Source organism: Anthonomus grandis, chromosome 9 (assembly GCF_022605725.1).
Source record: "Anthonomus grandis grandis chromosome 9, icAntGran1.3, whole genome shotgun sequence".
Lineage (NCBI taxonomy): Eukaryota > Metazoa > Arthropoda > Insecta > Coleoptera > Curculionidae > Anthonomus > Anthonomus grandis.
This window is the reverse complement of record NC_065554.1, coordinates 7,243,348-7,267,670: the sequence shown is the minus strand read 5'-3', so window position 1 is coordinate 7,267,670 and position 24,323 is coordinate 7,243,348. Positions and strand designations below refer to the sequence as shown.

The 24,323-nt window shown below is 31.0% G+C and overlaps 1 long non-coding RNA gene across 1 annotated transcript in view; it reads right to left on the bottom strand.

The window, feature by feature from the left end:
• The window catches only part of LOC126740187 (uncharacterized), a 29,758-nt gene extending 7,206 nt beyond the window's left edge, over positions 1–22,552 (bottom strand). The window contains exon 1 of the long non-coding RNA XR_007661810.1: positions 22,422–22,552. This is a non-coding gene — a long non-coding RNA (uncharacterized LOC126740187). The remainder of the gene's footprint in view (positions 1–22,421) is intronic.
• Between the last annotated feature and the right edge of the window lie 1,771 nt (positions 22,553–24,323).

Genomic DNA, 24,323 nt, shown 5'->3' with positions numbered 1-24,323 from the left:
TTTTACTCTTTTTCCGAAAATGCTAAATCCGGGTCCAGACTATGTAACAAAATATCTTAATGACAAAGTTGTACAACAAATTTATTGTACAACTTTATTGTGTAACTTATTTTAATATAGCACAAGCATCCAGACTATATAACAAAATACAAAACAAAAAAGTGCGCATAATTTTCGCGCATTTAAGCTGGTAGTTGGTAGTATGTAAAAAGTCGTCAAACGTAATAAGTTTTTGGAGCATACAATTTGCAAATATATGGCATTATACTGTGAAAAAGTATAGGAGTATGTGTATCAGTTGAAGACACACACGAAATATTTTCTTTACAATAGATATTTACAGAGATCGCAGGAGTATAAAAAAACTTAACTAAAATTACAAGGCGGTTTACATTCAATATTATTACTGAGTTGAATCCGTAATTTGTATGATAGATAGATTAAGTCGTAGATAAGTAGGATTTTTTGAAGGTGCAGAAATTATGTAAGAAACTTTAAAGTTAAAATTGTTAAATAGATGTTATATAGACATTTTTAAGAACCATTTAAGATTTTAAAAGTGAAAGAAAAATTTTGCATTTTTCTTCAAGATTACAACAGTTTATTTAAATATCAAATTTTTTCCAACCATTTCATAAATCTACTCTAAACAAAATATATATTTATAATGAGAGTATTGTATACAAGGTGACCCAAAAGTAGATGTCCAAACAAAAGGAGGCGATAAAGGAAGTAATTTGTAACCAAAGCAACCGCATATAAAATATACAGACATGAAAAATTTTCTATTTTCTTGATCAGAGCTTTCAATAAATGGACCTAGTCTGACTATAAGAGCCATTTGTTTCATTTATATATTTTTGTTTTGTATTTTCAAAATTGTTATAATTAACTGGAACAATAAAATGATTTATTATTATTATTATTATTTTATATTAGTATCTAATTGTTAATGGTTTAAAAGTTATAACCATTGTTGTGTTCCTTATAAAAATAATGTCATGCATTATATACATTTATAGAAAGAATATCACGTATTTGCTTGATATTATCACGTATTGCCTTGAAGAGTTTACCTTTTCATAAATAATAATTGCACACATAGTTGCTGCTGTCACTACTTACAAAGGAAATAACATAATTTGTTATGATAATTCAATTCAATGTGTTTACAGATAGATTTTACATACAAATTTTTGCGTTTGAATTGATGCTGCTACAAAGTACATGTACGACCAGAAATGAACAGCTATCAGAAAAAGTTATCTCATGTAATACAGATTCTCATACGGTCAAATATTTAGTGATATGAAAAATCAACATAGTTTTTCAAATAATTTTTAAAATCAATATACCATTGATTCATCGCATGTGTAGTTAGTTGCTTCGTATTTTATCAACAACTTAGACTTGTCTTTGTACTTTTTGTCAGATTTCTCATACTTTAGGTTGTTTCTCTTTTTAAAGTTTGTGGTTTTTTCATTTCTCTGCTACTATTACACGTAAAGCTTCACAAAAGGTTTATACTTCCTGCGAGTATGCAGAAACGCACTATGTTTATGAGTTTTATGATGAAAAGGCTTATGCTGCTGCCCGAGAATATAATTCTTGCTCTAAATCGCTGTGCTGATCTTAGAGCGATCATAATTAATGTGGTCAGTCTCTCAGTCAATCAGTCTTACTTGAAAGGCAAAATTCCTGGTCAGCTACGGAAAGTAGGAAGGCCTAGGAATGATAACGATGATATTGTAACAGGGAATCCAACAACAAGTGCTCGTCATATATCAAGAAGTCCGAGACTTCCCAAGTGCACAGATCATCGAATTTGTCATTGCCATTATCATTTGCAACGTATTCAGGCACTTCTGGCCTCTGACTATGAAAAAAGGATTAGGTTTTATCGGAAACTGTTGCATCGTATTCAAGAAGTCCCTCCAGTTTTTTTTTTTAAATTTTGTGGAATGACGAAAGCATATTTAATATACACAATTTACATTATTGAAACTAGGTTAATCTTAAAATAGTTGTAAATGATCGTTTTTAGCATCAGTTTTCAGTCATCTATAAGTGGGGATCATTGAAGGTAGATTCATTGGATTATTAGAGCCAAAAAAGACTTATTGCCGAAGATTACGTATCGTACGTAATGTATCGTACATAAGACGTATCGGTAGCAATACGCCAAGACAGGTGGCTGCAATACGATGGAGTTCCTTCTCACTCTGCCCTCGTAAAGCAACATCTCTATTCAATGGCCGCCGCGCCCACCTGACCTGAACCCCATAGAATTTTCGGTGCATAAAACATAATTTCATCCGCCGTTGCCGAATGTTTATTAGGATGGCAGATGGTTTATATTTTAAACATTTACTGTTATGTTTAGCAGCAATAAAATCCATTTTTTACTTTAATTAGAATTAGTTGTGGAGTAAGTGAGTTTTATCCAAAAACGATTGGCTTAATAAAAATGTCAATCAAACAAGACTTGTATTATTTTTCTGAAAGTATTTCATCATATGAGAATCTTTATTAAGTAAGTAGCTTTTCCTGATAGTTGTTAAGTTTTTGTAGTAAATTTGTGTATGCCAGCGTCACTTGAAACGCAAATAATTTGTGTGATAAAATTAAACATGTTGCGAAATAATTATTTATTGTATTACTAAAAGGAACTATTATGCATCCAAATAAATTATGATATCGCTCCTATAAATTTTGTACATGATGCATGAAGAATTTTTGATTTTTATAAAAATCACAATCGGATAATATTATATACAGTTGTTTAAATTAATGTAAATGACCTCCTTTATCACTTTCTTTCGTTTGGACGTCCACGTTTCATGTATTGTAAAGTAATGAAGTTAAAGCATTTAGAATCTATTTTCTATTATAAAACCTGTTTGTTATTGACATGTGTAATTTTGTCACAATTTTTATTTGTATTATGATTATGATACTTAGTTATGAAGTTTAAGATCCTAAATCTTAAAAATATAATTATCCAATTTTTAATTCAATTTATTTTTTTTTATCTGTAAGAGATGATATATCCTCATTTTAATACCAAGACAAACGACAGTAAATTTAAAAATTTATCGTTTTAATATAAGGATAGCTTAAGCTTCTTAGCAGCCGCAAAATCTTTTTATTTAAAGACACCAATTAATTTACAGCAGGGACCATAAAAAGTCAGAATGATTTATCCCCCCTTAAAGGATTCTTCTTTAGGTATAAAATTACGTTCGCCACTGACTAGTATAAAATATGCTTGTTGTGAAGAAAATCGAAATCATAAAAAAATTAATAGTTACTTTATAAGAGTTGTCTACTAATTTTAATACATGACATTATAAAACATACATTCCTCGTATGACATTCTAGTTTTTCCTACTATCATACTAATTAGCATAGTTCTAGGTTTCCTCTCTCGATAGTAGATTTTTAAGAATATTATTGGTATATAGTATCCCAGTCCAGCAAAATTAAGATTTTAAAGTTTGGAATTTAAATCAATGATATCGAGGAAGAGCTCAAGATCCTTTTAGTTTGACGTTATTTATTTTTGATAGTTATTATATATGTTCAATTCAATATTGTAAAGATTTTTTTAAATATATTTTGTTAAAATTATACAATAAGATTAGTGATAAAGGCAAAAATCTTATATTATATAAGAGTTAAAATTATGATAGGCTTGTTTTATTGTACTCTTTGATCACCTATATTGTTAACCTTCGTCTTCCCGGGTGCATGCATTTCTTTTCTTGCATATTTGCCCAAAAAAAGCTTATTTTTTGTGAAGAATTTTATTTTCTGTTAATAAAAGCTTTGTAAATATTTACTGCCTTTTAAACCACATTTTTTTCTCGGTTTTTAAATAAATAAATAATATCTTTATTTAGCTACATTCAATAAAAACATAAATGAAAAATAAACTAAAAGTGTAAGTTGGCTATAACTGTAACAGGACACTCCGGTTTGTTTTTTCAAAAATAAAGTTGTTTGAATAGCCTGGGGTACATTTATACCCCACGTGGGAATGCACGCCTACTGGCTTGGCGGTGCTTTGTACTTCGATGCGCGCGCTGCTTCTAAAAATAGACCATTAGTTGATTAGAGTGATCGTTGCAGTGTGCGCAGACTTATCTACTGTTTTATTTATTTCAAAGCCATTGAAGTGTTTTGTTTTAGCAGATAGTTTTGCGAGTTTTGTGGTATTTTGCTTTTTTAAAATTTAATCAAAAATGTCAAAAGGCCTTAGTGATGCCGAATTTGAACGGCTATTATATGCAGATTCCGATGATGAAATAGGGGAATCTAACGTAATTTTGTCTGACGATGAGAAAAGTGACGGGGAATCGGAAATAAATGACGAGGAGTCGGATAATAAGACAATGGAATGAAAAATATCCACATAAATTGCAACGAACTTGGCAGCTTACCGATTCTACTGAAATCAAGGCGTACCTAGGAATCCTGCTGATCCAAGGAGCGCTTCAAGTAACCAAGGAGCCCCAAAAAATATTATGGTGTACAGATAAGAAATATGTCAGGCCTATTATTTCGGCAAGTATGTCACGTAATCGATTTCAGTTGCTTACAGCATTTATTCAATTTGACGACTAATCTACTAGACCTCAGCATAAGATAAACGATAAATTGGCGCCAATTAGAGAAGTTTTTGATTTGTTTGTTCAGAATTGTATCATGGCCTATTCACCTAGGTCACATGTTACTATAGATGAGCAACTTGTTTCCTTCAGAGGGAGATGTCCTTTTTGAGTTTACATAAAAAGTAAGCCCGATAAATATGGTCTTAAAATTTAAGCAATGGCGGATAGTAAAAATTCGTACAGTATAAATTTACAGGTTTATCTTGGTAAAATAAATAACAAACCAGAAAAAAATCAGGGTGAGAGAGTCGTTCTGGATCTTATTGAACCCCTTGGCACTGGATATGGAGTAACCACTAATAATTTTTTTACAAGTCTACCACTGGCAGATAAGCTTGCTGAAAAAAAACTTACCCTGTGTGGAACCCTCAGAAAAAATAAGTAATATATTCCAAACGAGTTGCAACCCAAATTATTTAGGCCTAAATTTTCTAGTACGCTTGCATTCACAAAAGAACATACTATTATGTCTTATACACCTAGCAAAAGCAAAGCAGTTATTTTATTGTCTACGGAACATCATGATGATACTGTTGCAGATGAAAAATATAAGAATAAACCTCATATTATACTTCATTATAATGATACAAAGGGTGCTGTAGGCACTACTGATAAAATGGTAAAGCAATACTCTGCTCGCAGAATTTGCAATCGATGGCCAATGGCAATTTTTGGCCAATTATTAGATATTGCGGCACTAAACTCTTTTATTTTATGGGACATCAAGTATCCAAAAATCAGAAAATCTAAGGACGACCGACGATATTTTTTGCTTCAGTTAGGAGAATCTTTGGTAAAAGAATATATTGTACGAAGATATAATAACTCAGGACGCTTGAGCAAGACGCTAAGGCAGTATATGCGCGATGTTGTTCCAGACTTGGCGTCTCCTCCTGTTGAAAACCAAAATGAAAGACTTGAAAGTGGACGTTGTTATCTTTGTGATCGAAATAGAGAACGCAAATCTAGACAACTTTGCAAGGAGTGTCAAAATTTCGTATGGGCGGAACACCATGTAAAAGAAGTGAATTGTGTTAAGTGCAAAGAAAATTAACTATGTTTTTTTATAATTTGATTAGTTACAAGTTTATTTTATGTATTTGTATAATTAAAAACGATATAATAATGTCTACACTTTGTATTTAGTAATTAATGTCGTGCTGGTTAACTGACTCTATTTTCATGACTTGAATATAATAAAACATACTTTTGAAAATAAATTAATAGGAATATTACATTCAAGTAATTAAACTTAAATTTTTAATAAAGTGTAAAAATATGCTCCAAATTAATATTTATTTGATTAATTTAAATATTAACTTTTCCTATGCAAATTAAATATGTTCCGTTATTACTAGCTATTTAAGATAAACTGAAATGGGGCGGCTTAACCCTTTTATGTCCGATATCGTAGCGTTATAATATCCAGCAGCAAAGTAACAAGAAATCACTTGGGACAAAATTTCCGCTCTTGTAATAGAGATACGTTTCTTGGGGGATCAGGGCCACCCTTTAGTACAACTACCTATCTAATTTTGTAAACTATTTCCATTCTTGGGGGAACAATATTATTTCCTACTGGTTTCCTTTGTTTTGTTTCTCCTAACAGCCCGACAAGGTCTGTCTATTCTCTATATATTTGTTATTTAACAAAGGAACAATTTTTGCGAAAGAATTTGTTGTTATAAAAAAAATATTGATACAGATGATCAAATTTGCAAAAAAAAATTTAATGCACAAAAGTATTACAGAAACTGTTATCATAGATAATATTCAAAAACATAAAAATTAATCAAAATAAAATTAGTCGATAGAGTAATATTACAAAGATATACCTACAAACATATATACAGTGAGGGTGTGTTCGAAAAAAGAATGCTGGGACACGTTAATTTTTATTTTCTGTCACGATTTTTATGATGTTAAATTCATGTATCAATGAATTGAGAATGCCCTGTTCTACCTCTTTTTTTAGCAAAGTAATTCATGTATTATTAAAATCAACTGAACAAGTAGCTAAGCATTAATCTTCATTTAACATTATAAATGCTTTTTCCTTTAGTTTACGTAATTTTGAAATTGGTTCCTTTGCTAAAATTCCAATTCATTTATTCTATGGTTATTATCGAATGCATGTAGTGTAATTTTGGATTTTTGAGAATCGTAATTTTTTATGTAAGATTTATGTTCATTAATTCTTTTTGGTAATGGTCTACAGGTTTCACCTATGTAAAATTTACGACAGGTACAAGGAATTTAATATGTTACATTTTTATTAAATTCCTTTTGGTTGGACTGAAAATGAGCTACGACTATCAACTTACTTTTTTTAAATAGAAACATTCAAGTGCAATTAAACCAGGTACTATCTGATTTTGAAGCAATTCTAAATATTTTTCAGAGGTAGGGTCTACCTTCAATAAAATGGGGACCCACAATTGACGTGCCCACAATTTCTGCCCATACGTTTAACTTTTTGGGAAATTGTGTGCGACTTTCCATACTCCAGTGTGGAGTTTCTGGTGCCCAAAAACGAAAATTTTGCCTATTTACAGAACCATTTAAAAAAAACTTGCCCCATCGGAAAAAACAATCTTACCTAAAAATTGTGGGTTTTCATTATATTTATTCATCATTATTTTGCAAAACTTTATTCTGCGGATGTGATTATTTTCAATAAGCTCCTAAATTAAATTAATTTTATATGGATGCCATTTATTCCTATGCAAATATTTTAGAACATGATTTACTAACTGACTCATCTGCAGCAACTTGTCGAGTTGATTTATGTGGATTTTCTTGTAAATCGAGCATAATAGTCAATCTGTCTGTTTTCTGGAAGCGTGGGACGGTCCAGGTCATATTTGTCTCCAACATGATTAAAATCTCGAAACATTTTTTTCAATTTTGCTTACTACCGAACGTGTAATAGGCCTCTCCGAGTACCTATTGTTAAACAGATCGTAAACTTCGGCCTGTGATCGAGTCTTGTCGCCATATTCTACCATCATTTCGTCGTTGCTTATTTTCGGTTCACCCTGTATATATGAATTCATCATCAAAAGAATCGACGTGTCCGAGCATTTTTTTCGAATACACCTCTGAATGGTGCCAACCTGCGCGTCCTCACTGTATTTTTAAGTATGCAGGGTGGTTGTAAAATAAAGAATAAATTCAATATCTCGTAATTTTTTTTTTATCGCTCAAATTGTTAGATTTTATTTTTGTTCGGGGCATATTTTGCGAAAAAAAAATAATACAGGGTTTCTCAAAAAAGCTTTCCTGTAATGAATTTATTTTTTCAAATTGCAACCCAATTTTTTATTGCATTTTTGGATTGCCCTTATAATTTAAATCTAAACATTTCTTATGTAGTATGTGCTATACATAAGTCCAAGCGTTTTGGAGTTATTCTCATTCAAAATTTGAAAATTCAATATTTCGGCACAGCTTTATAATAGGTTTTGGATTTATGACGCGGGAAACAAAAAAATAATTAATCTCAATATCAATAGTTAATATCGTTGATACTCCTGTATGTATTTTAGAACCGTTTTACTAGTTTTTCAGTCTATTTTTGTCTTTTAACAGAAGTTAAACTAATATGCGGCTTATTGAGACACAGCGCATAGAGATCTTGATGATAATTGGCTACGGTTATCGAGCTAAACGCTTAAAGGAAGTTTGTGAATTATTTAATCAAAAACCCTAATTGTCCGCCAATATTGGAATCGACAGTTAACAATTTTAAGTAGAAGTTTAGTCTATTTGGTCATGTAAAAGATGTTCCTAGATGTGGTCGTCCTCTAGTTAACTAGAAAATAAGCAGTGAAAAGTTTTATTGGCGGTTCAAGGAAATTAGCATGTAACATCTTGGTAGGTAGCATCTTGGCGAAAAGTAAGGATATGGATATTGGAAAAATAAGTATTCTTAAAATACTATAAATAAATATGAGTTTTGGGAGGGAACTTTGAGAGGCGCCTTGAATTTTGTAAGCTTTTGTTTTTTAAATATGTGTTTAGAGAATGCAAATTAAGTCAAAAATACACTTTTTCCAATGAAGCCACTTTCTGCGGACTTTTTTAATGGTAGCCTTAATACACAGAACTACCAATACTGGTCCGATGTAAAATTCATACTGGATGAGGGAAGAACATACATAATTCAATCAAAAAAAGCGTGTAGGCTGACGTTGATGGTGACATTAATGTCGGCTCTTTCGTCTTTGAAGAAAGTTAAACAGGTGAGAGATACTTGTGTTTTCTAGAAGAAGAACTTGTGCCAGCTCTGGCTACCCTTTTTGCCGAGAACGTTCGGATTTGCCACACCTTAACATCTGGTGCCAACAAGATGACGCTCTTCCCCACTTTGCTATGGAAGTTCGAACTTATTTTCCCAACACTTTCCCAAATAGGTGGATTGGAAGGAGCGGTGTTATTGAGTGGTCACCAGGATCACCCGATCTAACACCACTTTTTAGACTTTTTTTATGCGGATACTCTAAAGGAGAGTTATTTAAAAGCCAACCGGCAAATCTGGATGATTCAGAATAACGCATTCGTCAAGAAAACGTCAAATAATGCCCGAAATGATTCGAAATATGTAGCAGGAATAGAGTAGAGCGATTAGGCTATTGTCAGTTAACTAACGGAGGAATTTTCATCCATTTGCTGAAATGAAATAATTTTTAAGTTTATGAAGCTTTGTTTTTGATACAATAAAACGTTTTAGTAATTATTTTGTTTCCTTTTCTTTATGATTTTTTTTAGTTTTCAAATTTTGAATGAGAATAACTCTAAAACGCTTAGACTTGCCTTATGAAAAATGTTTAAAATTGTTTTTATTAGAAGGGCAATTCAAAATATAATAAAAAAGTTCGATAGCAATTTGAAAAAACATTTTTAGTAAAGCTTTTTTGAGTTATGGTTTTTAAAAAAAATATTCAATTTATTACTTACTTTACGACCAACCTCTATAGACAAACAATATATAGACAAAAGTCAAGAAATATCCGACAAATTACAAGATTACTCTAACCGTTTTAGCTGCTGCAATACAGCTGAGAAGACATAATTTTGTCTACTGTATATATATCCTTTAAAAAGTCTTTAAAAAAACCTTATAAAAAATCTTTCTAGAAAATAAATTATTCCTACTCTTCGGCGGCTAAATATAGAGTTCAAATGAATTGACACAACAAGACGGTTGATCATAATGCAAACATGGTTGGCAACACTGTACAACCTACCTTCACTGATCACATTATTAGCATAAAGGATACGATTAAATCTAACTTATTATATCTACAGTTAAACTTCTAAATTTCCCTACTTATATTCATATGATTTTCTTTGGAAATATACCGGATGTCTTAGGAAAGTGGTTCGCCCATATAACTTTTTTAATTTTTAAGTAAAAAAAAATAAATTTGGTACGTCGATGCACCTAAATTGGGATTAGCTGACGTATTGAGTTGTTTTCTGTCACTTCTGGTCTAACCGGAAATGTTCCTACTTTCTTATTTTATATGTGACCTCCCAATTTTTGACACCTAACCTTTAAATTAATTAGTTTTTTATATTTCAATCTAGAGTGCCATAAATAATTTAAAATCGTTAATTTTATATTAAGTAGTCCTAGAAAAATATAATTGACTCTCTTTTGGTTTTCACAGCTTTCCTAGATGCGTCTAAAGTTTGCAAAATCGTATTTTCGGCCATAACTCATTTTTTTCAAATGGACCCAGGGTGGCTCATTACCATAATCAAAAAGTGTATTTTTAACAAATAATTTAATATAAGATAATCGATAGTGGGGACTTTCAAAAAACCAGCATTATTGAAATTTTATTATTTATCTCTTAATTGATTGATTGCGGCGCCGCCGTCGCATCACTGTAAAATTGACTGTAGTCTATACGTAACTTACCCAATGAAATAACAAGTAAACTATTTAATAGTTGACATGTTAAATGATTTAATAAGGCACAAAATGTCCACCCATTTGTTGCTGGCAAAATTGTATAAAAACTATAAACCATAAAAACTACTAAACTAGATAAGAACAATAAACTACAATAACCGAACAATAAATAACCATACATTAAACGCAATTAGGACAATAATAATTTTAATTTGTTATACAATAACGATAATTTACAATAAGGTTTTTTAATTGGGAAAAACTAGATAGGTATGCGGCGCTAAACTGTCTTTTTGAAAATTCAGACTTATTGGAATTACCAAATATCAAAATTATTTAAAAAAATACCATAAAAAAAATACACTTTTTAATTATGGTAATGAGCCCCAGGCTGGCTCCATTTGAAAAAAATGAGTTATAGCCGAAAATACGATTTTGCAAACTTGAGACGCATCTAGGAAAGCTGTGAGAAACAAAAAACAGTCAATTATATTTTTCTAGTGCTACTTGATGTAAAATTAACAATTTTAAATTGTTCATGGTAGTCCAGATTGAAATATAAAAAATTAAATAATTTTAAGGTTAGTTGTCAAAAGTTGACATATGGGGTATCATTTTTCTTATAATGTAATTCTCTATCAAAATATATAAAAAAAAATTGGGGGATCCTTTTTAAAATAAGAAAGTTCTGGTCATTTCCGGTTAAACCAAGAGTGACAGAAAACAACTGAATACGTCAGCTAATCCCAATTTGGGTGCTACACCCTCGTACCAAATTTCATTTTTTTAACTTAAAAATTAAAAAAGTTATAGAGGCAAACCATTTTCCTAAGACACCCGGTATATAGGAAAAAATTACAGTCTCAGTCATGAATGTGCCTTTTATTTAAATTAACCTCGTACCAAGGTATGTAGAAACTAAATATTATTCTGGCGGAAATATTGTGAAGACTTCTACGAAGAGCTCTACAACAGGAAAGTAAGGTTTAAGTAATCAATATCTATTAAATATACTGTAACAAAATTTAGGAATACCTACACTTTTATTGACAATGTTAAAAACTCAAACCTGACTCGCGTTGACTGACGTTTAATTATTTTTAGGATAAAAAATAACTAAACAACAACACTAAATAAGATGTCATGAAACGCGGTCCCTTTTAAAGACCGATAGAAAAGTTTAGACCTATTTAGAATTTTCTACACTGACAGTCAAAGCAAGTAAGTATACAAATTCTAGAAAACCGAAAATTCAGGAATTTACAATAATATAACCTAAATTGGGCTTAAATGGCAACATCGCCATGGATACCTTCTAGAACTTTTGGAAAACAGATATAGAGGCGGTTAATAAAAAAATACGGTATAATTTAAGTGAAGCATAGCTTTTGGATATTACAGACAAATTTGTTAATACTACTGCATGACCTGAGAATCCTGAGACAGTCAACTAAATGTAAATCAAATTATAACACAACATAGTCTGTAGTACTGGTACTAGTTCTAGTTACTCTGTATGGTAAGTTTGTATGTATGACAATACTAGATGTCACCATCCACTGTATAGGTGTTCCATGAGGGGCATATCGAAGAAAAGTAACAACACCTCGAAGAAAATGATTATTTGTTTCTTCAACATTACTGGTCACGTGGCGTTAGTGGCATAATGATAAAGTAAGATGGTTGATTCTAAAAGTTACACCAAAATTTGTTTATCAGAGGTGATCGAAGAAATTTAAAAAAAAACAGAAGAAGAGGTCTGACAATGCAGCGACCTCTTAGATATCGGCTCAAACAAAGGAATTTTTAACAAAGCAAAACACCGAGTTAAGTGGTCATTCTCAAAAAGGCACTGAAAAGATTCTTGAACAGTACACACACACAAAATCAATGTTAAAATCTTCACATACAATTAATTTGCTTTTTATAAATATGTAGTTAAGAAAGGTGGGTAAGCTTTGATAGAATATTAATAAGAAATCTGAGTGTATCTGAGTGTAATAAATGCAAGTAATATAAAAGTCACAATCCTTTTTATTCATGATGCAAAAATTTTAGGTCTTAAATTTCAATTTCAAATTTGATATTTTTTTGAATAAAAGCAGTTAAACTTGGTTACATAAAACACTATAGGGAAGTTCACATTAAAATTTAATAACTAAAATGTTACAATATTTATTTATCAAATTTAATATACTACATTGACTATATTATTTTTAAGTATTTAATGCTGTGAGACATTTAAAATCGACTATTTTGGTTGTGCACAATTTTATAATTTATTACTGTCTGTATTAGGCTCAGCAAATTTTTATTTCTTCTTCTTTCTATTTGTGGATTTTAGTTTAGGGGTTGATTTATTCCGTGTTAAATTTTTTTATAAAGTTGAATCGTTAAACTTGACTTAATGATAAATGCCGCATATAGTTGATCATTCGCTATATTGCCGATTGTTTCCGTACAACACAACATTGTTATTGTACCTGCAATCATTAGGAAATTACTTTGGCAGAGATCACTTGTAATCTTATAAGACTCAAAATCAAAAAATATATAATGATAGAAGATAATAATAACACGTTTTATTTACTTTAATATTATTAGTATAGCGAGAGTCTTGGTCATCTGTTAAACACTTTAAAATATGCCAGTGATAAAACCGTTATATATAGAAAAAAAAAAACAAAATTGCTCTTTTAGTAAATATAAACTCTCAAGCTGAAAAGCAGCCTCTTATACTGATCTCAAAATAATATTTCTCTTAAATTCTTATTTAGTAACTACCGCAATATTTTTTTCTGTAACATTAAATGGTGTTTTTTGGGCATCAAAACGTTATTATGCTTGAAAACAATAGATGGCATTCACTTTTTTTGTCGGAAGCGTCTCAGCCCAGATGAATACAAAAGCGAAACGAAAAATGTCAAGAAACAAAAGGGTGAAAAAAGGTCGGTTGGCTATTAAATTGATAAAGTACGAATTCGGTGCGGGAATGGATAAAAACACGGCGGCCTAAATCAGGGAAAAAGTCGACCGTTTCGATAAGCATTTTAGCTGTTGTTAAGCTGAGGGATGTCTATAGACGTTTATATATTTTTTTGCTTGAAAGCTCCGAACATATTGTAAATTAATGGATAAAAAACTGAATCATTAAGTTTATAAGACGAGGGGATTACCGATTATTAATTTAGAAAATTTTATGCTTATAAACATTCTAAAAATAAAAATCACAAGATAGTTTTACCAATAACCAAAACTCTTTGTTTTATTCCCGACAAGTGTTTCGCTTACGATGTTATAATATTTATGAGAAGATTAAAACTAAACTATAAACTTATCCACATTGCTTTTGTCGAACACGACAAACACATTATCACCAAACTCAATCTTAATCAAACTCGTGGAAAGTATTGGAGTGTATTTTTTATGAATTTTAAGTGAAAATGAAATTTTTGTTTCTTTTGACGTATCTTCTTTTTTTTCAAAGAATATCTAACCCGGCGTTTTGTGTTAAATGCAAAAAATACATTCTAATACAATATTTGGTTAAGATATGTTGATGACGTGTTTGCGTGTTTGAAAAAACAAATTTCATATTGTTAAATTTTTATCCATTGTTTCCATGTAATAGCAATTTTATGTTGAAAATAATTGTTAGAGTCACTAGTGACATAATTGATACATACTTAAATTATTTGTTTCTCTTCTATCTCTAAATTTGAAATTCTACCCTAAAATTACCCTAAAATACCCTATTCTAAAACATTCGTATCCATGTTTTTTATCCAATAAATTCACCTTTAAACAAGATATAAATAACCAACTTCCATTCTTAGATATTCTAGTCTTCAAAAATAATAATAGGGTAGAATTTCAGATTTATAGAAGAGAAACAAAGAATTTAAGTATGTATCTAATAGTCACTAGTGACTCTAACAATTATTTTCAACATAAAATTACTAGCATGCATTTCTTAGTACATCGTTTAGTCTTATTTCCTCGTAGTTCCTAATTAGTAATAGAATTATTAAAGAAAAAGTAGCAATTAAAACATTTGCTAGGGATCATAATCATGACAATTGGATTATTATATTAATAAGCTGATTAGAAGATATAAGTTTGAAGTTAATTTTAAAATTCTACCATATTTCAAAAAGATTAAAATAAACAAATTTTTGTTGCAATGCTACATGAAAGTCTAAGACCTCTGAGATTAGTTAAAGCGATTGTAAAAAAAAGAAAATCAAAGATCAATTATTATCAAATTTAAAGAACTAGCTCATGTCAAATATCAAGTTTGGATAAACGTATTTTAAATACTGACCACTTTGTTCAAAAATTAGACGTATACGAACTAAATTATTTTTTAAGTATAAATAGACAAAAACCATTCCTGATTGGGAGATGTATAAAAAGATGCGCAATATTTTTACACAGGCTAGACGTAACGAAAAACAGGCTTATATAGAATTTGTGTCACGGTCTCAAAACCAGAAAAATATTTAACATAATTTTGACCAAATGAATGTTTATAACAATAAAATATATAATTTAAATTCACTGTTTTCAAATTCACCCAATTTAAACGATATAAAGCATATTAATAAACATTTTATAGATATCGTAGGTCAGATTGCCCTTTGATTAGTAATGTTTCCTTGGAATATCATAAAAGCAAACAAAAAATTGATAATTATTTTAGGCTAAAGGTACACCTTCCTTGACTCATACATTTATTTTTTATATTTTAAAATCGAAGTTTCCATCACAATGGAAAAATGTAATTCTTAAAGTACTTCCCAAGATCACACAGCCTAAATCTGTTTCGGATTTAAAACCCATTAGCCTTTTGTCCACAATGAGTAAAATGTTAGAAAAGTTTATTTACCAGCAAGTAATAGAATTCTTGGATCAAAATAATCTATCAATCTGGCATTCGAAAGTTCCACGATAATATTAATGTACAGCCCTAATTAAGTTTTTGCATAACATAGTAAAAGCGAACGATACTTACAAAAATAGAGTTCTAATGCTTCTAGATTTTAGTAAGGCATTTGATACAATTGACTATCGCATGTTCTGTGCAAGGCTCTCCTATTCATTTTCAGATGCTATTACGAGTTTTTTTTACAGCTGCTCGGACAAACAATCTCAAGCGGCTAAAATTGATAATAACTTATCAGTTATCACCTTTTTTTTTGCCGCTAAGCCATGGAGTTCCGCACGGCTCTATTATATATATCCCTTTCTAATATAGTTGAAAAACTTGCAAAAAGCAGAATTTTGTCCTTTTTACATCATAATGGCATTTTGTCTACAAATCAGTTTGGATTTCAAGCCGGTAAAGGGACTCATGATGCTGTTTTTAGCTTTTTGAACAGAGTCTATGTGCCTTGAATTCTGGACAGTCATCGGCGGCAGTGTTTTGTGATCTATCCAAAGCATTTCACTGTGTGGATCATGGAATACTATTATCTAAGCTCGATAAATATGGTTTTAGGGGCATAGCGTTGCGATGGCTTGAGTCCTATCTATCAAATCGTACTCAGAAGGTTACAGTGTCAGGGCGTTTCTCTGCTTCTAGATCCCTAAAATGCGGCGTTCCCCAGGGTTCAGTGTTGGGGCCACTGTTATTTTTACCGTATGTGGATGACTTGAGTTCATTGAAACTGCAGGGCAAGGTGGTTCAGTTTGCTGATGATACCACCATACTATGGAGCCATAAAAATTCTGATTATATTAGGACTTGTATCCTTGAAGACCTTTAGATTTTATCAGGGTGGTGTGCTTCCAACAGGCTCGTGTTTAATGTAAGAAAGACGTCTATTATGGGATTTAAGTGCGATGTTCAGGGACTGATGTTTGACAAAAATTCCCTCTTGCAGAATAAAGAGTGCTGCAAGTTCCTAGGAATTACCATTGATGGTCGCCTTCGGTTTGAAGATCATATTTTACATTTAGCTGGGAAATTATCTTCTGGATGTTTTGCAGTAAGAATGGCAAAACAAGAGCTGGGAGGGGTGGTTGCACGTTTAGTGTACTTTTCACTTATTGAATCTCATATTCGGTATGGCTTGCCTTTTTGGGGTTTAACCAATAAGGGGCTACTTAACATTGTCCGCGCTTTTATTGGCTAAGGCATATTATAACCTGGAGGACTTTTTTAATGATAGGTTTTAACCTTGGACATGTTGGAAAGTTTTTTTTCCCTTTTTTCTTCTTTAGTTTTGTCAACAAGTTTACCTTTATTTAGGAATTAATTGTTTTATTTAGTTATCTTTAATTCAAGTATGTTCAAAAAGTTTTGTCTTCTTGTGTTTAATTTTGTTCATTGTTTTGTCGATTTTTGAAATTGTATTTTGTTTTGTTTTTTTTTAGCTTGTAGGATGCTTGTACACAAGATTATTCTTACGTAATATAGCACATTTTCTTTCTTTCTTTCTTTCAAAGCACTTGTTGGATAATTCTTCTCCTAAATATCTGCTTGAAAAACTGAGCACGCGTAGTAGTTTTCATGACAAAGACTGTCGGTTTAATAGCTTATTAAATATTACTTAGCATAGAACATAACTTTTCCAACATTCATTATCCTATTTGTTACCCTGTTGTTGGCCAACACCAATATTTTTATTAAACTGACTAGCCTTTTTGTTCGAGATATTTGTATAATTTTTCGCTTGTTTAATTTGGTTAACGTATTTATTTAGTTAGTTATATAGTTTAATTATTTGAAGATTTAATTTTGTTTTTGCTAGTTTTTAAGTAGTTGCTGTAAGTTATATTTACTTAATGTAATGTACTTGCTTATATGCTCGGTTAATAACAACTATGCTGAACGTTGCTGAGCTTAAAATTAAGACTTTTGTTATACTAAAATTTAGCAATATTCAAAATACAAAAAATATTCTTAATAGGGATAAAAGTCCAATTACTTATAATCAATTGTTAAGTTTTGTTATAATTAAAACTTTATTCAACCATACTTGTGTATTCTTGTTATAAATACATTCCAGAAATAAGTGAGTTCCATCATATATTGAATAATTTATAAATAAAAGGTAACCAAAAAGACAGCCTCAAATATCTTTACTTTTATCTCTTATGGCATGATGTTTCATCACGAATTTGAGACTTCTTCAGGTAGCAAGGATACAAACAAACTTGCTTTTTCTTTTTTTAAATAAATTTTTCCATAAATTAAGAAAAAATTAAAGCAGTGGATTTTATGCCAGTTTAAAATTTTTGCTCTAAATTTATATTGAAAATCTTATAAACTTTGACCATTAAACTTCTAAGACTTTAACAATTTATTGTACGATTATATCAACTAAAATTTTTATATAAATTTTAAAGAACGCGGAGAGGTAAGTATATAGATTTGTCAGGATACTCCATGCAACACTTGCTTGTCCAAGCTCTTATCTTTTAATTTTAAACTTTATTTAACTGCATTTTATTAAGTAATCAAATTAAATAATATTTAGTTACAGTAAACTGAACCGTTAAGTTTAACCGTGTAAGTTTAAGCTAAAGCTCACTAACATATCCACGTACCCTATTTACCACTGACCTTCCACGAGTGATACAGACCATGACTTATCTCTAAAATAGGCCGCCATCCAAACAAAATAGTCCTGCCTTATCTTTACGAAATTCCATTGACGACATATTATTTTTCTCGGTTCGGTAATTCCATCGAATCGAATATTGATGTATTGTGAAATTTTCCTATTATCAAAGCCAGACTAAGCTGAGCCCAGATATCAGTAGCGTATTTCATATAGTCAAGCAACGAAATTGATTTTTACTATTTGCTTGATGGAAAAACGTAACAGGCATATAATATTTTGCAAATATGCATAGTATAGAATTGAGGTATAAAAATGAATTTCGAAACTGTTGTTAAAAAACTAGTAATAGAAATTTTTTGATTCGTAATTTTTTTTGTGAATTTAAAATTTGTATTAAAAGATAATTGGTTTTATTAAATATGTTTTCTTTTTATAATATAAATATTACCTAATAGCTAGCCCATATATTAAAAGACCAAACCTGGCCTTAAAGCCTCCGAATTGATTTTGATCCATTGCTAACTGTTTTATGATTTTTTATTACAGAAAACTTGTAGGTTTACTGTGGCATAAATAAATTACCATTATATGTCAATATTTAAATAACCTGGATATATTATCTTTTAAACAAATGGTCTGAGCGCTTGAGGCGTGATGTAATTGTATGCAGGTCAAAAATAGGATTATGTATTGTACAAAGATACTAAGAGTTTATAGAGTGCACATTTAAAAACATAGATTTTCAAGCCCAATAAACAAAAGAAATATAAAAGCGAATATTTAAAACAAGCGTGGAACAGTTTCTCACAATGCAAATCTGACAAATGTTTATTTGTTAAATTGCCTTGATTTTATGCCAAATTATGTCATTAAAAAATATATTAATAATTGAACTGTGCTAAACAAATAAAATACAATCGCGTAAGATTATAATAAGCCAAATTTTAAACTGTCTATTTTAGGTTTAATTTACGAATAAATTTTTGAATTTACGGTGTATCCAGGATAATTTTATAGATAATAATTTTGCTCGACTAAATAGCATAATTGGCACTGTAAACTATACTATAGTATTCCTATAAATTGTAGTCTAGAAAATATAACATAAGATGATGTTGCTTGCTAAATATTCAAAATAATCATCCATTACTCTCAAAGAGACTTAAGTATATGACCAAAGGAGGGAAAAAAGTAAACTCAAAGTCCAAGTCTCATAAATTAGCATCTATTAAAAGTTACGCGTTTCGCCGCATTAGGACATCATCAGACCTAAATAAAATTATCAAAATTAAATGATACGGAACATAACGCTAATTAAGAGAAAATACATACCTATCGAAATACAAAGACCACACACTGACTAACACTAACATAAATAAAAAAAATACAAAATAAAATATTGACGATGGTGTAAACTTATTTTATTTTATATTTTTTTTAGTTATGTTAGTGTTAGTCAGTGTGTAGTTTTTGTATTGCGATAGGTATGTCTTTTCTGTTATTTAACGTTATGCTCCGTATCATTTAATTTTGATAGTTTTATTTAGGTCTCATGATGCCCTAATGCGGCAAAACGCGTAACCTTTAACAGACACTGACTTATGAGACTTTGGGTTTACTGTTTTCCCTCCTTTGGTTTTGCTAAATATATTTCTCTATTGTAAATAATATGATATAATTAGCTACTCTAAACTAAATGTTTATATTATTATATTATATTAGTACATGATAGCTTTTTAGACTTAAAAAATATTTATGATGTTTCTAGTTTTGCGACAATTATACCGATCATATTTCCTAAAAACTCAAAACTTATCCAAAATGATGGTTTAAACAGTTGGTGGACCCATAGCAATTTTCTAGTTATTCCAAAACCTAATAATATTCTAAATAAAATAACGAGAAAAATGTAACTCACACACTATTTACACAAACCTACTTTTGCGCAGATTATTCTTTTTTGCCTGTCGCTCTATTACATGTAGACCGATCTAAACGTGATGACGCTAGGCCTTACAATTGATTATAATAATAATATATTATAATATATATTGCATTGATTCAAGCAGTCAGGCCTTTTCATTAAGAAGTACTATTACAAAGTCTAAAGAGTCCACATATTCAAGTTAACATAGAACCTACCTAACAGAATAAATTTACCTTATTTTAATTTCTGCTATAATAATTAACAGTGGTAAAATTACAATAATTAATGCTTATTTTTTAGTTAAATTAAAATTTATTTTTAATGCTATTTTTTTATTAATAGCACAAGAAATAATTTGAATTCAAACATGGTTAAATATATTATTAACTGATCAATTTAATTCGGAACTAAATATATCTTATAATATACTGTGTATGCAGAAAATGGAAAAATGCAAAATATGGATACTTGATTTTTCATATTATTAATCAGGTAGCTAAATATTAAACTATATTTCCATATCTATGATGCGTATCCATTTAGGTTATGCACATTTTTTGAGTTGCTATTAGTTATATTATTCTTATTATTGATGCCTAAACTAATTTTAATGATTGGCATATCATTCATTTTTATAATTAGAGAATGCTACTTACTGTCAAAAAGACTGTTATCTTTTATGAGTTTTTGCTTTTTTAATATAAGATAATACCCTAAGTTTATTAATATAAACCTGTGCATTTGATATATTTTTTGTTAAAATATATTCAATAGCAAATTATACTTATTTTAATAAATAAAATAAAAGAGACATTTTAAATGATGATACAAAAACGAGTTTTACAATGGAGTTAGGACCATTTCTTATAAAAAATTATATTATAGTTGACTAAAGACTTATAATGCTTCGGATTAAAATATCACTATGGATTTTGTCTTAAAAAATAATTCATGTTTTCTTATAATTTTTCAATTAGATTAAAAAAAGATATAAAACTTTGCTGTGAAGTCCATTAGTGTTATTATTTTGGGAAAAAAATATTTTATTAAGAACTACTAATATTGCTATAGATTATTATAGCTTTAGATTATCTCAGCTAAAAACAAAGTATTTCCAAACGTTATTATCCTTTTAAACATTCTTATATGTAACACAATAATTAAAATAATTAAAACTAGATATTAAAAATATAAAATTTCTGAGCTAAAATTATTTTTCAAAGTAAAATGACGATGAAAAATTTTCGTTTATTTTACTCTTTGACTTTAAAGCCTTAAAAAAATTACATGCTGAAAATTTGTGCTTTTTTTTAAATCTCCTAAAATATTGTGATTTTTTATATTTTCAAATGTAATTTTAAATAGCGGTATCAAATTATGCGACTTTGCGTCAAATTAACAGACTTTTAATTATTTATAAATTCGGAGATCCCAATGGTTGCTCTTATGTTTAAAATATTCTGTAGATAGTTAAGTTAAAAGTTCTCTTTTAACCCAATACTGGCGTGAATTCCTTTTTTATGCAAAAAATTAAATTCAAGAAAAAGAAACACTAAGTTACTAACCCTTCAGAGCTAGGAAGAGAATAGCTAGATTGGCAAATTATGGTGATCCCTAGCTACAGCCAGATGAGGTGGATTGTTGGTTAGATAAGAGGACGCTACGTAATTAAAATACCATAATGCCAGCAGAAAAAGTATGTCTATCTTATTCACGAACAATTAATTCCTAAGTTGCATGAAACTATTCTACGGGTCAGTAAGTCTCAATGTCAATTTATATAAGAAAAAAAATCCATTGCAATAAAAAAATAACGAATCCCTTGATTTCCATATGCAAACCTTGTTAAAATAGTCACATAATATAGCTCTATATGTTATATGAGGTGAAAGGATGACAGAAGCCTTGTTGAAAATTCCATACTGTATATTTTTGATTTTGGTAACAATCGGAGAAGATAGAAGTGCAATGAAATTATAAAGGTTTTAAGTAGAATATTTTACTACTTACAGTATGAACTGTTACAATATTAAACTAGGTAAAAAGAATTATTAATAAAACAATAAGAATTAAATATAGGTATGAAATTAAGCTTTGTTTAAATGATTACAACAATATAAATAGTAAAATGGCAGTAAAATTTACGATGTTTAAAACAGCTATATAAAATATAAATAGTGTCAATGATAGCGTAATTCACTGTTAGCGTATATGTCATAAGCTGCCAATGTCACATTTAGAAAAAACATTTAATAAATGACACCAGAATATATAAAATAAAAGTGAATAAAAAATTGTAATAAAAGTGAAGTGTTAAAAATAGTTACGATTCTAGTAGATCCATATTATTAACCTCGCCAGTACAGTAAGAGCCACTCTACATAACTTCTTTTGAGCGTGTAATAAACTTTCAACCAATTTGAAGTAGAACTTGTCAGTTTTGTACGCATTGAAATGTTACAGTCCGAATTTGTACCGCGCAGGTGATGTAGTGATCGATGGATTAAACCACGTTGACATCATACAGAAACGCAAAAGTCTCTAGGTTAGTGGTCAGGAGAGATAGGCTTATAGACAGGTATATAACAGAGTAGATTCTAATAGAATCGCCACTACATAGAAATAAGCATGCCTACAAAAAAGGAAAGTCGAGGAAAACGGTACTTCACTCTGTTATGAGTGAAGCTGAAAAAGCCATAGAGAAAAAGGAAATAGCACTTGCTCTTTCCCTTGACGTGAAAGGAGCATTTGATAAGGCAAAAACAGATACTATCTGCCAAGCCCTCCTGACCGGGGGCACTCCGGCTTATCTTGTCAGGTGGGTCAAAACGGCGCTGGAAGACCAAAAGATCAGTGCTACACTGGGAGACTGTCGTGTCAAGGCGGCGGCTGCCCGCAAAGCAGTTGCCTTTCGCCACACCTTTGGTGCCTGGTGATGGACAGTCTCCTCAGGAAGCTAGAACTTGAAGGATTCTATGTACAGGCATACGCGGACGACGGACTAGTGATGGTCACGGGTAAATTCGTGAACACAGTCTGTGAGCGAATGCAAGTCGCCTGCAGGATAGTGGAACAGTGTTGTCGGGAGACAGGATAAAAAGACCGAACTCATTCTTTTTACTAAGAGGCGGAATTGGACAGGATTTAACCTCCCATTATGTATCAGACTTGCCTAACTTTGAGGCAGAAGGTCAAATAGTTGGGAGTCATTTTAGACAGCAAGCTTTAAAACTTATGTAGAGTAGGCAGTAAATAAGGCAACGGCCCTAATATGGCAATTACGGCGAACAATAGGTACAAGGTGGGATCTAAAATCCCACGTTCTCCAGTAGCTTTATACCTTAGTCATACGACCGAGGATCTTGTACGGATCCATGGTATGTTAAACAGCCGTATTGAAGATCACCAACGCCCAAAAGCTGACCAAACTGCAAAGATTGGTCCGCTTGGGAATAACTGGAGCTATGAGAACAACACCTTTGGTACCACTAAATATTCTTCTTGGGCTACCGGACCTCCCAGTCTGGATTAAGAGGGAGGCCATGGCGGCATATAAGAGGTTGAAGGATAGCGGAGGGTGGCGCAATGTTACCTTAGGACAAGGCCATATGACGATTGCTCTCAGGATGTGTAGGAACATACCAATTCTGACATCCAGATGCACTACAGAAAGTGGCAAATTATAGTAAAAAAAGGGGTTTCAAGTCGAAATCCCGACAAGGAAAGAATGGTCGGCGAATGGATTATGGATAAAAAGCATCAATTCAGCCGGAGCTGGAGTGTACAGGATGGAAACGAACACAGGGGAATCGTTCCCGCTAGGGAAACACACCACAGTTTTCCAAGCGGAGGTGTTTGCTATACTCGAAGTAGCAAACAAACGAGAGGAATTGGAAGGTAACGGGGGGATTTGCATCTACTGCGATGGTCAAGCTGACAAAACTTGGTGGGAATCCTGACCGGGTACAACAGTCTAAACAGGCATCTACACCTTCTTGGTATAAGAGCAATCCCACTCTGTCCGAATTGCGGTACAGGGGAGGAAACTTCATACCACATACTAGGTATCTGTGATAGGTGGAGTCGCCTGAGAAGGAAAATTTTCAGAGCAACGACACTCTAACGGGAAGATCTTAAAAATCTGGACTAGGATAATATGCAAGCCTTTATGAAAAGGACGGGCCGACTCAGTGAAGACTGCGCATTGGGAGTGGAGGCGTAGGAGTGGG